This window comes from Danio rerio, chromosome 5, assembly GCF_049306965.1.
Source record: "Danio rerio strain Tuebingen ecotype United States chromosome 5, GRCz12tu, whole genome shotgun sequence".
Taxonomy (NCBI): domain Eukaryota; kingdom Metazoa; phylum Chordata; class Actinopteri; order Cypriniformes; family Danionidae; genus Danio; species Danio rerio.
In genome coordinates, this window is record NC_133180.1 from 5,721,079 (window position 1) to 5,739,369 (window position 18,291).

Genomic DNA, 18,291 nt, shown 5'->3' on the forward strand with positions numbered 1-18,291 from the left:
AAATTATATTAATAGATGTAAACGATTAACACTAGACTTAGTTCTGCTATTCCAAAGGCTATGCCTTTGAACATCAGTAAAAGAATACATTCTAATTACGCTTCTCTTTTTGACACAGTCATTCTAAATTAAAATCAGCCCAGGTAGGGGAGTTAACCAGGTTTGGAACGGGTCCTAGTCCAACACACTGAAGCTCCAGCAATAAACAGGTCTCTGGATAATCCTGAGTGTGTATTAAATGAGCCCTGACCCCGAGACACACTAAACAAACAGTAATAAGGGCTGTGGAGAAGAGCATGTGAAAGCAGCACTCTTTAACTCTTAATCTGAGGGCTGAGAGATTATCTGTGTGTTTTCCCACCGGCCACTTGAAGGACCGTTTGCCTGCGTGCTGGGTGTTTGTTTGAGTTTTAATTAGCGCTGGTAATCCGTAGATTATTAGGCCTGTAGGTCTGGAATGTTTACTCAGTGGACAATGAACTGCGAAATATATGGATAATTAATTATTGATGTTGTAATAATACGGGGTTCACTTGATCTGTTCTTAATTGTAAGCAAGTCTTGATGCCCTTTTTCTTTTTAAGCAAACATCTGAATTATAAATGTAGCAGCTGGATCTCATCTGATTTTATTGTGCAAGGCGACTTAATTCATGCATAAATATTACATGCTTGTGCTTGGACTTTATATAACATAACATAACATAAGATAACATAACATAACATAACATAACATATCTAGTGATAAGTAGTAAAATTTAAGTCATATAAATATATCTTTTTAATTAATATACATATATATTTATATTTTATTTATAATACATAACACTATTTTTTTCGTGAAAAATGTAAAAAATAAATCATATATATTTTTTTACTAATAGCCATTTTTGAAAATAATTTGGGTATATATGTACAATATTATTATTAATAAAATTAATTAATTAAAAAAAACATATATACATAATAAAAAAATAAATAATTAAATAGTATTATTACGCAACATAATAATAATAATAATAATTACTATTATTATTATTATTATTGTAGATCTGCAAGTAAGAGTTCATTGCGATTATCCAGATATTAAATATGCAAGTATTAAATTAAATAAAAAAATATAATAAAATAATAATACAATATGTAATAATAAAATTAATAATTAAACACACACACACACACACACACACACACACACACACATATATATATATATATATAATAAGTGATTAAATATAATTATGCATAATAATAACATTAATATTGATGATAATAATAATATTAATAATAATAATTTTACTCTGTGTATAGAGTAAACAATTGTACATTATTAGATTAATATACATAGCTTTCAGTCTAAATTTTTCTTCTAAAATGATAAAACAAACAAATCACATTTTTAATATATAAAATAAATTAATTTAATAAACAAAATAATAATGTAAAAGTAAAATAACAGAATAAAAAATAAAAGTAATATTTAGTAATATCTTAAACATAATAATATGACTTTGTTATTAATAGTAATGTGGGTTAAATATTATACATTATTAGATTTATACACATTATTACGTAATCAAATTTTTTCTTGAAAAATGTTAAAACATAAATAAATCATATACATTTTTATTAATAGCCGTTTTGTCAAAAAATACAACATGTCATGCTTAAAAAAATGAAGAATAGAACAAATTTGTAAATAATTTTGGTATTTAATTGTACAATATTCTTAAAAATAAAATAAATTAATTCATACAAATAAAATAATAATAAAATACACATTATAATAAAATAACTACTTAAATAATATATCGAACAAATAAAATAATCTCCCTGCGTTCGCGTGGGTTTCCTCCGTGTGCTCCGGTTTCCCCTACAAGTCCAAATACATGTGGTACAGGTAAATTGGGTAAGCTAAAAAATTGTCCGTAGTATACGTGCGTGAATGAGAGTGTATGGGTACTTCCCAGTGATGGGTTGCACCTGGAAGGGTATCTGCTGCTTAAAAGATATACTGGATAAGTTGGCGGTTCATTCCGCTGTGGCGTCCCCAGATTAATAAAGAGACTAAGCCAATAAGAAAATGAATGAATGAATGAAGAATAATAATAGATCTATAAGTAAAAGAGTTCCATGCAATTCTCCAGATATTCCTGGAGGGCCGCATATCTGCACAGTTTTGCTCTAACCCTAATCAAACTCACCTTATGCAACTAATCAAGGTGTTAAAGACAACTAGAGACTATTAAGCAGGTGGGAGCTGGAGCTGGTTGCAGATAAACTGTGCAGAGCTGTGGCCCTCCAGGAATTGAGTTTGAGACCACTGCCTTAACATTTGATACAATTCTGCCTCTAAATAAATAAAAGTACTATGCTATGGAAAACAAGACAAAAATATTGCTATTGACATTGCAGCGTTCTTCATTTTATTCTGTGATTTCTTTTACAAACAGAGTAACATAAAAAACACATTTTGTAAATATATTTAAGCTATTTGCTGTATAAAATACTTTCATTTCGGAAGCAGGTGCTGTATTAATAGTATTGACTATCTAACTGATATTATTGACATATTATTGATGAACGTTAAACACTTTAAAATCTTCATCTACTGTTCTTAAAGCTGGAATATTAAAGCACAGAAAGTCAAAAGCAAACTGTGTCTGAGCTTTAAGAGTAAATATTGGAGCAGCGCTGAAACTCAGCACAACAACAAAAGAGCAAACCGTGAGCAGAGGATTTGGTGAAAGAAGCAGGTTTCTATAGTGGCGCTGGCAAACTACAGAAACACGCACGCACGCACTCTCACACACACACACACACCCACACACACACTCACTCACACACACACACACACACACACACACACACACACACACACACACACACACACACGTTATAGCAGACATGCAGAGGCAAGATTGCGATATTCATTCATAACACCCTGCTTTTGTGTTACATTTGATGAAAACAAATAAATAGGCAGAAATTAGTAGGAAATCTGTAAATACACAAAAATAAAAATATGAAATGTATAATAGCAGCACACAGCAAATTAAAATTAAAATAATTATTAAATAAATAATGTATTAAAGTAAAATGAAATTAAAAACCGAACATAATAGAATAAAATAATGTTTAATTGATTAAAAAAAAAAAAAAAATTTTAAAAATGAAATGAAAAATAAAATGAAAAATATAATAAAACAGAAGAATAAAGAAATTAAAATGTGGAAAAGCTAAAAGAAAAGGAAAATGAAGGGGAAAGGAAACAGATAAAAGACAAGAAAAGGAAAAGGATCAGATAAATTAAAGAAAAAGGGAAGGAAAAGGAAAAAGAAAGAAAAGTAAAGCAAAAAAGTAAAGAAAGAGAAAAGAAAGGAAACAATGGAAAGGAAAAAGGAAAATGAAATAAAAGGAAAAGAAAAAGTGAAAGGAAAAAGGATAAAGGAAATGAAAGAAAGGGAAATGAAAAAGTAAAGGAAAGAAAGGGAAATGAAAAAGTAAAGGAAAGAAAGGGAAATGAAAAAGTAAAGGAAAGAAAGGGAAAGGAAAAATGAAAGGAAAGAAAGGGAAATGAAAAAGTAAAGGAAAGAAAGGGAAAGGAAAAATGAAAGGAAAGAAAGGGAAAGGAAAAATGAAAGGGAAAAGGGTAAGGAAAGAATAGAAAAAGGAATGTAAAGAAAAGAAAAAAAAGAAAAGAAAATGAAAGGAAAAAAGAAAGGAAGAGTAAGGCAAAGAAAGGAAAGAAAAGGAAAAGAAAAAGAAAAGGAACGTGAAAGGAAAAAGGAAAAAAGAAAGGAAAAAGGGGAAAAAAGAAAAGAAAAAGGAAAGGAAAGTAAAGAAAGGGAAAGGAAAAGGGGAAAAGGAAAAGAAAAAGAAAAGGAAAGTAAAGAAAGGGAAAGGAAAAGGGGAAAAAAGAAAAGGAAAAAGGGAAAAAAGAAAAAGGAAAGGAAAAGAAAAGAAAGTAAAGAAAGGGATAGGAAAAAGGGAAAAAAGAAAAGGAAAAAGGGGAAAAAAGAAAAGAAAAAGGAAAGGAAAAGAAAGTAAAGAAAGGGAAAGGAAAAAGGGAAAAAAGAAAAGGAAAAAAGAAAAAGGAAAGTAAAGAAAATAAAAAAGAAAGGAAGAGTAAATCAAAAAAAGAAGGGAAAGAAAGGTAAAGGAAAAAGGAAACAAAAGGAAGGGAAAGGAAAGGGGAAATGAAAAGAAAAGAAAAAGGAAAGGAAAAGCAAAAAGGAAAAAAAGAAAAGAAAAAAGAAAAAAAAAGAAAAAGAAAAAAGAAAGGAAGAGTAAGGCAAAGAATGGAAAGCAAATTAAGAAAAAAGGAAAGAAAACGAAAATGAAATGAAAGGGAAATGAAAGAAAAAAGTAAGAAAAGGGAAAAGGACAGGAAAATGAAATTAAATGAAAGGAAAATAAAAGGGAAAAAGAAAAATGAAAAGAAAGAAAATGAAAATAAAAAATAAAAAGGAAAGGAAAGAAAGGAAGGAAGGGAAAGGAAATTAGGTAAAAAAGGAAAAGAAAAAATGAAAATTAAATTAAAAAATTATTAAAATTAAATTAAATTATTAAAATTAAATGAAAGAAAGAAAGGGAAAGAAAATTTCATGAAAGGAAAGGAAATAAGCAAGGAAATGGAAAATGAAAGAAAAGGAAACAGAAATGAAAGAAAAGGAATACAGTAGTGAACATTTGGTAGGTTCAAAACCTTTCAGAGTTCTCTTAAAACTGTTGATTTCTCTTTGACTCATGTCTTAAGATGATTTAAAAAAAAAAGTTTTAATCCACTTTAAATATTGACCACAGCAGAACAGAACAGAACAGTAGATTTTGACTAGTGACTGCTGTGAGTGACCTGAGGCTGTGTGTGACCTGCAGTAAAGGGTAAGCAGGTGCTTTACTGACACCAGCCCTTTAAGAATGAGGAGAATCAACTTACTAAACAAACAGAGTTCTGGAGAGCCGACAGCAAATGTGGAGATTACCATAGAAACCATGAGAAAAGAAAAGATCATCTTTAGTCCTGCAGAAACACTCAACATTTGGAGCTGCAGATCACAGTTAAGAGGATGGAATTAATCTTAGAAATGAGCATCAACTGTAAAAGCGTATCACTGCTGCACAGGGTGACTTCACCATAGTAAAATGCGTCATATTTTAAAGCGGACCTATTATGCTCCTTTTTACAAGATGTAAAATAAGTCTGTGATGTCTCTAGAGAGAGAGAGAGAGAGAGAGTGTATGTGTGTGTGTGTGTGAAGTTTCAGCTCAAAATAACTCACAGATCGTGTGTTAGAACTCCTTAACACTGACCCCGATCCAAACTGAGCAATCACTTTAAATTCAAATGAGATTGTGCCCTCTGTCAAAAGTAGGCGGAGCTACAAATGCATGTGTGTCAGCATAGTGGCAGATGTAAAATCAAGACTAAAGTTATCTGTGTGAAAAACTAAAAATGTGTGCAGAAGTGCCTCAGAAGAAAGCAGTCTATCTCTAATGTTAAACAGCTGCTTCTCACCAAGTGCTGTTTATGCTAATGAGGGAGAGATGGTCACTAGTGGGCGGAGCTTTCCCCCTCTGATGACACGTCCAAAGGGAGAATGTCAATCAAAGTGTTTCTGCAGACTGTTCTCATCAAGTGTGATTATAAACAATACAGTTAATACATTTGTGTCATTAGAAGCTGATATATTCACACACTGCTGCCACACAACTGTGTTTAAACCCTTTATAAAAGGGATAATTGCATAATAGGTGCCCTTTAAAACCAAGATCCATTATCACAGAGAACACATAACCTACAATAAACACAGAAAAATCATCAGGAACACTCTAACTACCACATACAAACACACCAGCAACCCTGACAACTGCATTAAAAACACCCAATTAACCAACCAGAACTTCATCTGCGGGGCGATGCAGTGGCGCAGTAGGTAGTGCTGTCACCTCACAGCAAGAAGGTCGCTGGTTCAATCCTTGGCTCAGTTGGCGTTTCTGTGTGGAGTTTGCATGTTCTCCCTGCATTCGCGTGGGATTCCTCTGGAAGCTCCGGTTTCCCCCATAGTCCAAACACATGTGGTACAGGTGAATTGGGTAGACTAAATTGTCTGTAGTGTATGAGTGTGTTAGTGAATGTGTGTGTGGATGTTTCCCAGAGATGGGTTGCAGCTGGAAGGGCATCCGCTGCGTAAAAACTTGCTGGATAAGATGGCGGTTCATTCCGCTGTGGGGACCCCGTATTAATAAAGGGACTAAGCCGACAAGAAAATGAAATGAAATGTAAGCCAATCTGTTAAAGTTTCCAGGTGCAGCAATGTGCCTTGATGTACTTGAATGTTAGAAATGTGTTCTCCTACACCAGTATAACATTACTTTTCAAATACATGAACAAGGAAGATTATTTTGAGTTTAACTTATTTAATTATCTTGTTTATGAAGACTGCAGAGTGATGCATGAAAAAAAATTACTTCAAATATTTTTTTTTTAAAATATGAATTATTTTGTGATATGAGTTAAAATGTGCCTGTGGCGAGGGGGCATGGCCGAGAGCCGCGGGAACGGAGTGAGGCCATCGCGTAAGTGGATACACCTGCAGAGCGCACCTGCCTCGGATCCCACGGAAGGAGCTCTGGACTATAAAAGGAGGAACGATGGCAGAGGAAGCCAAGAGAGGACCGGGCCCGGACATATTTTACTTTTGCTTTTAGTTTGACGGCAGTCTCCGTGAGGAGCTGCCGTCCGTTTGTTTTGGTTGAGACTGTTATTAATAAATCATTTAAAACTGCGTCGGTTCTCCGCCTCCTTCTTCCCGGCGGCCAAAGGGCCGTGAACTTCATTACAGTGCCCCCCAAAAGTACAAGTGGCGCTGCCCGCAAATAATCAAAGGATATGTAATAATGCAATTCAGATACATAAAATATGTTTACTTTAAACTTTATTTATATTGTTTTATTAAAATAAATTTTTTTAAGATTTTGTCAAATAAAAGATTTCTCTAGAGTCATCCACCATAATTTTGTGGCTTAAAAGTATCGCTTCAGGCAGTTTTGGTACGGTTTTAAAAGTATTGATTTAGCACCACTATGGAAATAAACCCAACAATACCCAACCCTACTGATCGGCTTCAGCCTGTATGGAATCAAGTGTGCCGCAAGCCTGCGTTTGAGTGAAGGTCTCGGCCGTTAGATCGCCCCCTGGGGGCTGGCTGCAGTACAAGTCATAAAGCCCGCCTCCTTTGTGTTAATGAAGGAGACTTGAGCCCAAATAAAAAAATTAATTACACTTGCAATAAAATGTCCCGAAAGATGGTTCTGGTCGATTAAGGCACTGGTTATTGTGCTGAAATAGGTGCAGATCCTCATTTTTGTAAACAGTTTGTTTTTAGCAGTAATTTAATGCTGGGCGTGTCATCGTGATTGACAGCTGTGATTGACAGTTTCTCAAAGCAGCGCGTCTGAGCTTCGGCAGGAGACTGAAGTGTTATTATTCGATTTCTGTGTTATTTTACTATGACAAAATGAGTTCAGCAGTAAACTATAGTTTCTGACATACATGATCCTGGTGGAACACTGTTTATTTGCAAAGTTCAGGGCTTTTTTCGGGCTTTATTAGTTTGCTGATACACGCCTAACCACCCAGATAGCAAAACACAGTTCCGGCTAGATTCTCGCCTGCCGGAGACTTACCCCTCAGAGCTCAGACTGACTACCTCTGCTGGACCTACGCCGGATGCCTGGACTCACTACCCGATTCCAGCCCAAGTCAATCGAGCCAGATGCGGCGGCCGAGCGAGCCGGCGCTGCCGCATGCGAGCCGGAATCAGCCCACGACGCCGCGAGTAGGTTATGCGCTGCAGTCCGGAGCTGGCGCGATTGAATATATAAAACCCTCATATTTGTTAACGTTATTACATCCATTTGTGTTGATATGACAGCAAACGCATGCTGAGAAGTTCGGGGGGCGTGGTTGATTTTACATAAAGCTTTTGGTTGGAAGCTCGACTCCGCTCATTTTCGCGGCTCCTCCTCTGGCTCCATCAGACAGTCCTTCTGCGCATGTCAAGGCTCCAATTTCAGCAGTCTTTTGCGACAGTTTGTGCCCGTCAAGCAGGCGTTTTGCCCTCAAGGCGTTCAATGGGAAAAAGGGCTGTCGCGTCGTCCATATTTTTTACAGTCATTGTATGGAATATACACGTTTCAATAGAGTAATTATCTCAGACAAACACAGAACACCCAAACACTGCAGTGCTTTGTAATTTTCTCCGTATATAAAACTAAAATCAGAGTTGCAGCAATGCTTTTGTCAGCTGTTTTGTGAGAAGTGCTTCTCATATTATATGTAAGCGACCCGTACAGCTTTACTGTAAACATTTATTCGAGCGAGCATGACGTCGACTTAAACTTTCTGTCATACACCACACTCACCAAAAGGGTACTCTTGGTAGTGGAAACAAGCCTGATAAAGGTGACCCGTACCGACCCGTACCGTACAGTACCAGTCATTGGAAACGAGCCAGATAAATGTGACCTGTACCGAACCGTACCGTACTATACCAGTCAGTGGAAATGAGCTATAAGAAACACAGCCAAATCGCCCATCACCCTCACCCTCGGTGCTTTAAAAGAGTCAAAAACTTACATACAGCACCTTTAAACAGATTCCTCATAGAACCATCAACAAAGTGCCATCAGTTTTAAGATGCAACACATCATCTTTGTACCGTGGTATCCAGGATTTTTGCTTCCCATAAAGAACTTAAAAAAAGGAAAAGAAAACTTCACATGGTTTATTACGGTTCCTATGACAACAGCCTTTAACTAAAGCAAACAGCATGAGGCCACTGTGAAACATTAGATGTGGGTCAGACCCCTGGGCTTCAATGACGTATTGAAGATCAACGAATAAAACACACACACACACACACACACACACACACACACACACACACACACACACACACACACACACACACACACACACACACACACACAAACGCACACACTGGAAAGACAATTGCTCATACCAGGTATGAAGAAAGAGCAGAAGAGTTGTTTTGAAGTATGCTCTACATGCCTGAACATGTGAATGTCTAATTGTATCTGCTGATGGGCTTTTCTCAAGACTCCTCCAGCTGCGAGCTGATGCTGATGTAGAAACAGGTTCAGCTGAATTCCTCATCCTGTGTGTGTGTGTGTGTGTGTGTGTGTGTGTGTGTGTGTGTGTGTGTGTGTGTGTGTGTGTGTGTGTCGTTTTCATTTGTGCTTAGAGCCACACAACAACAGTTGCTCTTTAATAAACAACAATGATAGAAAATGGAAAACGATGTGAATAATTACTAATTATAAAACAAAAATGTCTAGCATTTCTTTCAGACGCATGTGAAATGCTTAGAGATATTACTTTTAAAGGGAATATATGAAATAGTGTATTATTACTAATATTATTATAGTTCTTATCATTATAATCATAATTAAAGAAATACAGATACATTATTAATAAATTAAAATAAAGTGTATTGTTATTATTATTATTATCAATATATATATATATATATATATATATATATATATATATATATATATATATATATATATATATATATATATTTTATTTTTTTTTTTTAAATAAACAAAAATAACTAAATATAACAAATATAAATGAAACAATAAACACAAATAAAATAATAAATATAAATTAAACCGTACCTTGTGTATTAATATTTAAAAATAAATAAATGGATAAATAAAATTGTACATTTTGAGATTGAGGCATTGCTATACATTTACTTATGTTTAACACGAAACACTAATAACATTTAAACAAAAATAAAATAAACAAAAATATTATAATAAACAATATACTATGTGTATGTATATATATATATATATATATATATATATATATATATATATATATATATATATATATATATATATATATATATATATATATATACACACACACATTATACTAATAAACTAATAAACTATTATATACTATTAAACTAATAAACATTAATAAAAAGTAAATAAGTGTAAATAATATAATAAATAAACTGTATATATATAAATTAAAATAATAAAACAAAATAAAATAAAACCCAAAATAAAAATAGTAAATTGAAATAAGTGTACTATTAAAATTAAATAAATCTGTTTATTGTAAAGTAATTGAGATTGAGTAATTGAGATTGAGTCAATAATAAATTTAAATATGTGTATTATTATTATTATTATTATTATTATTATAAATAAATAAATTGTAAAGTACTTTTTAGATTGAGGCATTGCTCTATATATATATATATATATATATATATATATATATATATATATATATATATATAATTATGTTTAACACGAGACAATCATAACATTTAAATAAAAATAAATCAAATAAATGCAAATAATATAATAAACCCTATAGAAATCAAATAATAAATATAAATTAAAATAATACCGAAATAAAATAATAATTGTACAGTACATAAAATACATTTAAATAAGCATATTATTAGTAGTAGTATTATTATAACTATTATTATTATTTTTTATATTATTATTATTATTAGTATAAGAAATAAATAAATTGTAATGTACATTTTGAGATTAAGTCATTGCTATATATGTACTTGCGTTTAACACGAAAAATTCATAACATTTAAATAAAAATAAATTAAATTAATGCAAATAATATAATACATATTTATGAACATAAAAGACATGAACTCAGTTACAAGTTAAGTATTTTCCTCTGAGGGGTGAACATTTCTTCCTTGGGAATTAAAGTAGAGTGTAAGCTGGTAATTGCAGGAGAGTCAACTGAGAGGCTACAGAGTCTGCTTAATTATAAGTGGGACAAAGCAAACATAAACACCAGCCGTATGCAAATGACCCACACAAAGCACTGATCTCCCTCCACGCGACTCAATGGGTTCATACCGCGGTAAAAACATCCATCAAACGCATGCAGGCCTCAGGCAAACAGGCTGAACTGGTTGCAGGTGTTTCTGGGTTTTTCTGCACCAACACCCACACTATTCACACAACTGAGCCCATGCATTGACAAAGCAGAGGATATCCTGCATTTCATTTAGACTTTGCTTTAGTATCAGACCAGGGGCTCTCATAGACACAAATCTGAGTATTCATCAATGATAAATAGCCGTGTAATGATATGAGTAGACTCGACCAAACAATTATTCAATGATTCATTTTCTTTCAGTTTAGTCTCTTATTTATCAGGGGTCACCACAGCAGAATGAACCACCAACTATTCCATCAAATGTTATAAGCAGTGGATACCCTTCCAGCTGCAACCCAGTACTGGGAAACACACATACACTCAGTTACACACACACACTATGGCCAATTTAGCTTATCCAAGTCCCCTGTGTTTAAACTGGGGGGAAACTGGAGCTTTCTGAGGAAACCCACACCAACATGGGGAGAACATGCAAACTCCACATAGAAACACCAACTGACCCAGCCAGGACTCGAACCAGCAACCTTCTTGCTGTGAGGTGAGAGTGCTAACTATTAAGCCACCGTGTCACCCCAAACAATTAAAAGAGCATAAGGAAAATGCACAAAATTTACAATAAATGCCAGAAATAAACAGAATATTTTTTAGAAATCTATAATTTCATGGTGAAGTACCGTATTTCGTTAACTTATAGGGTTATTAAAGAGATAGTTCACCCAAAACAAAAAATTCTATCATCATTTACTGTAACACACAAACATAAACACATGCACACAACACATACACTAACATTTATACTAACACACACACTAACACACATACACACTCGTACACTAACACACATACACACTTATACACTAACACAGTGGTTCTCAAACTGTGGTACGTGTACCACTAGTGGTACGCAGGCTTCCTTCTAGTGGTACGCTGAGAAATGAAATATGTCATGTACATGCTACACACATTTCAAAATTTATCAAAAATGATGTTTATAATATGTCAAATATGACATACAGCCTATATTTCTGAGGTAATCTGCCACGTTTTTTAACTTTGCAGAGTTTACTGGGCCTACTACGCTACTGTATTTCAATACTGCTCATTTTGGTGGTACTTGGCGAGACAAATTTTTTCTGAGGTGGTACTTGATGAAAAAAGTTTGAGAACCACTGCACTAACACATATACTAACACACACAAACACAGACATATACTAACACACATACACTAACACAAACACATATACTAACACACATACACACTTATACACTAACGCATATACTAACACACACAAACACAGACATATACTAACACACATACACTAACACTAACACATATACTAACACACACACGTACACATATACTAACACACATACACACTTATAAACTAACACATATACTAACACACACACGTACACATATACTAACACACATACACACTTATACACTAACACATATACTAACACACACAAACACAGACATATACTAACACACATACACTAACACAAACACATATACTAACACACATACACACTTATACACTAACGCATATACTAACACACATAAACACAGACATATACTAACACACATACACTAACACAAACACATATACTAACACACATACACACTTATACACTAACACATATACTAACACACACAAATACAGACATATACTAACACACATACACTAACACAAACACATATACTAACACACATACACACTTATACACTAACGCATATACTAACACACACACGTACACATATACTAACACACATACACACTTATACACTAACACATATACTAACACACAAACACAGACATATACTAACACACATACACTAACACAAACACATATACTAACACACATACACGCTTATACACTAACACATATACTAACACACACACGTACACATATACTAACACACATACACACTTATACACTAACACATATACTAACACACAAACACAGACATATACTAACACACATACACTAACACAAACACATATACTAACACACATACACACTTATACACTAACACATATACTAACACACACACGTACACATATACTAACACACATACACACTTATACACTAACACATATACTAACACACACACGTACACATATACTAACACACATACACACTTATACACTAACACATATACTAACACACACACGTACACATATACTAACACACATACACACTTATACACTAACACATATACTAACACACACACGTACACATATACTAACACACATAAACACTTATAAACTAACACATATACTAACACACACACGTACACATATACTAACACACATACACACTTATACACTAACACATATACTAACACACACACGTACACATATACTAACACACATACACTAACACAAACACATATACTAACACACATACACACTTATACACTAACACATATACTAACACACACACGTACACATATACTAACACACATACACACTTATACACTAACACATATACTAACACACACACGTACACATATACTAACACACATACACACTTATAAACTAACACATATACTAACACACACACGTACACATATACTAACACACATACACACTTATACACTAACACATATACTAACACACACACGTACACATATACTAACACACATACACTAACACAAACACATATACTAACACACATACACACTTATACACTAACACATATACTAACACACACACGTACACATATACTAACACACATACACACTTATACACTAACACATATACTAACACACACAAACACAGACATATACTAACACACATACACTAACACAAACACATATACTAACACACACAAACACAGACATATACTAACACACATACACACTTATAGACTAACACATATACTAATACATACAAACACAGACATAAACTAACACACATACACTAACACAAACACATATACTAACAAACATACACACTTATACACTAACACATATACTAACACACAAACGTACACATATATAGAACTGCCTTAATCCTTTGTGGCATAGATTCAACAAAATACTGGAAAATTCCTCGATATTGACATGATAGCATCACGCAGTTGCAGCAGATTTGTCAGCTGCACATCCATGATGTGAATATCACGTTCCACAACATCGCAAAGGTGCTCTATTAGATTGAGAGCTGGTGACTGTGGAGTCCATTTAAGTACAGTGAACTCATTGTCATGTTCAAGAAACCAGTCTGAGATGATTCACGCTTTATGACATGTTGTTATCCTGCTGGAAGTAGTCATCAGAAGATGGGGACACTGTGGTCATTAAGGGATGGACATGGTCAGCAGCAATACTCAGGTAGACTGTGGCGTTGACACGATGCTCAGTTGGTACTACAAGGCCTAAAGTGTGCCAAGAAAATATCCCCCACACCATTATATCCGAATGTCGCTGCAGGAGTCGAGACTCATCAGACCAGACAGCGTTTCTTTAATCTTCTATTGTCCAGTTTTGGTGAGCCTGTGCGAATTGTAGCCTCAGTTTCCTGTTCTTAGCTGACAGGTGTGGTCTTCTGCTGCTGTAGCCCATCTGCCTCAAGGTTGGACATGTTGTGCATTCAGAGATGCTCTTCTGCAGACCTTAGTTGTAAAGAGTGGTTATTTGAGTGTACCTAATAAAGTGGCCAGTGAGTGTGTATATACATACATGTACTGTATATGTATACTCAAGTAAATCATGAAAATGCTGAATAGCCGTCATATTTTGCACCAATAGAAATGGTTTGGCTGCGTATGGCTTTTTGTAAGTGTCTCTGAGATGAGCACACAGATGGGGTCGGGCTGTGTCTTCATCTGTGTGTATGTGTGTGTGCCAGGGCTCTTTTGTGAGGGCGGGACAAAGGGGCGTCTCTGAGGAGCGAGAGCTGCAGCTGCAGGCAGAGAAACTGATGACAGAACACTGACTAATACTGTCAGTCTTGAGAGCTGACACGTGCCCACAACACACACACACACACACACACCCTCTCTCTCTCTCTCTCTCTCTCTCTCTCTCTCTCTCTATATATATATATATATATATATATATATATATATATATATATATATATTCAATTCAATAATTGCTTTATTGGCATGACAATTGCTACAAATGTATTGCCAAAGCAGTTAAAAAGTTTACATAAAAAGTAACATACATATATAATTAAAAAAAAAAAAGTACAGTAAATAGTAGTAGTGGCAAAAAAAAACAAAAAAAAAACAAAGATGATATTTATATATAATAATTAAATAAAATATCAACAATACATCATATTATTCAATATATCACATTAATATTCAATATATTATATTATTTTTCAACATTAATTATTCATACAAATCAATACAAAAATAGATCAGAATAAATTGTACATTTTAGGATAAAACAGTAATAAAAACAATAATAATCAGTATATTTACAATGATCCATTTATAATCATCTAGGTGTGTGTGTGTGTGTGTGTTTGCACTCTCCCTCTCTCTCCACTCTCTCTGGACACACTAACTCTGATGCTCAGTCTGAAACACACACAGACTAAAACATACTCCTACACGAACACACATTATTGTTATTTATAATAACATGTTTGTTATTACTATTATTAACATGTAGTAATTATGATCGTTTAGTTTTTTAATATATTATACGTTAGCGCTGGGTGATTAATCGAAAAGTATCGATCATTCAGAACCTATAATCGATCAATTTTTCCAGGTCGATATTTTCACTTACTATAACTAAATCTTTTTAGACTGTTCTTCTCAGGCAATGTGTGCTTTCATTTCAGTTGTTCAACGTTGATATTCAACAAATAATCATAGCTAGTCGACAATGTGTGCTTCTTTCGAATGTTTTAAAATCAAGTAATGAAACCCTACATTAAAAAATCTCTCACTTGTAATATGTGAGCATACATGTTCGTGAACTATGAGAGCAAAAAATAAATTAATAAATAAAATGATCGTTCATTAATCGTAATCGAGTTAAAATGTCCAATTAACAAACATCACTACTTGCCATACACTTTAATACACGTATACACTTATTTAACAACACACCTTACATGCCAATTTGCACATAACAGCTGCACATATAACATTGTACTATAGCTCTACATACACTTGTCTATATTTGCATTCACTACTTACTGCCTTTTTATATATTTATTATCTGTTTATTGTCCTGTCTCTGTAATTCTGTTGCACTGTAGAAGCTCTGTCACAAAAACAAATTCCTCGTACGTGCGAACATACCTGGCAATAAAGCTCTTTCTGATTTCTAATTTCTGATTAATCGAGATTAGAATTTTAGGCCAAATCACTCAGCCATATTATAATTCAAATTTTTATACATTTATTAGAATATTATTTATTTATTGTTTTATTTTTATTATAATTTAAACAATCATGATATCTAGTTTTTAATTTATTACAATTAGAGTTTTTGAAATAATTTATTTTAGAATTTATTCACATTTTTATATATGTGACTATATTATTATAAGTCATATTGGTACATTACCTGACAAAAGTCTTGTCGCCTGTCCAAGTTTTAGGAACAGCTAATAATAACTTGGCTTCTTGTTGATCATTTGGTATCAGAAGTGGCTTATATGAAAGCAAAGGCCTCTAGATGACACTTATTTGACCAATAAAATATGATCATGCCTTGAATATGAATGATTTCATTAGGACAGTAAAGTCTGACTTTGCTTAGACAAAAGTCTCATCACTGAACAGAAATAATGTCCAGTATAGAATATAAAGTCCTGCTGCAGTGGAAACAGAATGAATATTGTGTCTGACTCCATCATGAGCTTGGAGGACTGCATCATACATCTCTGACATGACTCAAATCACTGATTAATAAAGTCATCTGGAATGGCAAAGAAAGCGTTCTTGCAGGACTCCCAGAGTTCATCAAGAGTCTTTGAATTCATCTTTAATGCCTCCTCCTTCATCATACCACAGGCATGCTCATTAATGTTCATGTCTGGTGACTGGGCTGGCCAATCCTGGATCACCTTGACCTTCTTTGCTTTCAGGAGCTTTGATGTGGAGGCTGAAGTATGAGAAGGAGCGCTATCCTGCTGGAGAATTTGCCCTCCCCTTTGGTTTGTAATGTGATGGGCAGCACAAATGTTTTGATACCTCAGGCTGTTGATGTTGATCATCCACTCTGCAGATCTCTCGCATGCCCCCATACTGAATGTAAAACCAAACCATGATTTTTCCTTCCCCAAACTTGACTGATTTCTGTGAGAATCTTGGCTCCATGCAGGTTCCAGTAGGTCTTCTGCAGTATTTGCTTCATCAGAAAAATGACCTTCTGCCTCTTTAACAAATGATCAATGAGAAGTCGAGTTATTATCTGTTGCTCTTACAACTGGGATCAACAACAAGACTTTTGTCAGGTAGCAGTAGCAGCTCGTAAAAAGGACGTCTTTGTTCAAGTAATGAAGCTGATTAGCCTACAGTAATATTCGGCATGTTTTGACTGACAATCAAACGAGTCTTCAGATCATTCTGACAGTCAACAAAAGCGTGAGGCGTCTGAACTCATCTCCGCATCGACTGCATTCTCTAAACAACGAGCCTTTTTTGGCACCTGCACAACATTTCTCCTTTCATCAAACCGATGAGCAGAGATTTTGATCATTTCCCCTGCGAGACGACGGCTTTCTAGACTCAGCTTTCACAACAGTTTCACACTTCATGCAAACAACTCCCAAACATACCACAGATTCTCAATAAATCAATGCACGAGACTCTGTCGGTGTCCTGACATTTTATCCTATCCATCAGATAATGCAACACAATCTCACGGCAATTCGTAACTTTTTGATTTAGTGGCCAATTTGTATGAATTCGTATGATTTAATTTGTACAATTTAGTACGACTTGCTCATCCCCCAATAACGGTTGGGTTTAGGGGTGGGGTTAGGTGCCACGCCTCCTTTTTAAAATCGTACAATTTCGTACGACTGAACTTGTACGAATTCGAACGAATTAGCCACTAAACTGGCAAAACGTAAAATACTTACGTTTTCTCGTGAGATCAGGCTGGATTATTAAAGGTGAACAAATACTGTAAAAAACCTATTGCTCATTGTTTGTTCATGCTAATAAATACATTAAGTAATTCATTCACTTTTTATTTATCATACAATAACTAATTAAACCTTACTGTAAAGTCTTACTGTTATTTTTTAAATCAGTATTAAGGTCTTGCGAGTTTTAGAGTGTAATTAGTTAATTTTGTAGTCTGGTAATATTGCTGA

At 34.1% G+C, this 18,291-nt stretch overlaps 1 protein-coding gene across 4 annotated transcripts in view; it reads right to left on the reverse strand.

Annotated features, from left to right (window-relative positions):
- lmx1ba (LIM homeobox transcription factor 1, beta a) overlaps positions 1 to 18,291 on the reverse strand; it is a 118,130-nt gene that overhangs the window by 41,240 nt on the left and 58,599 nt on the right. The gene's annotated exons all lie outside the window — the stretch shown is intronic.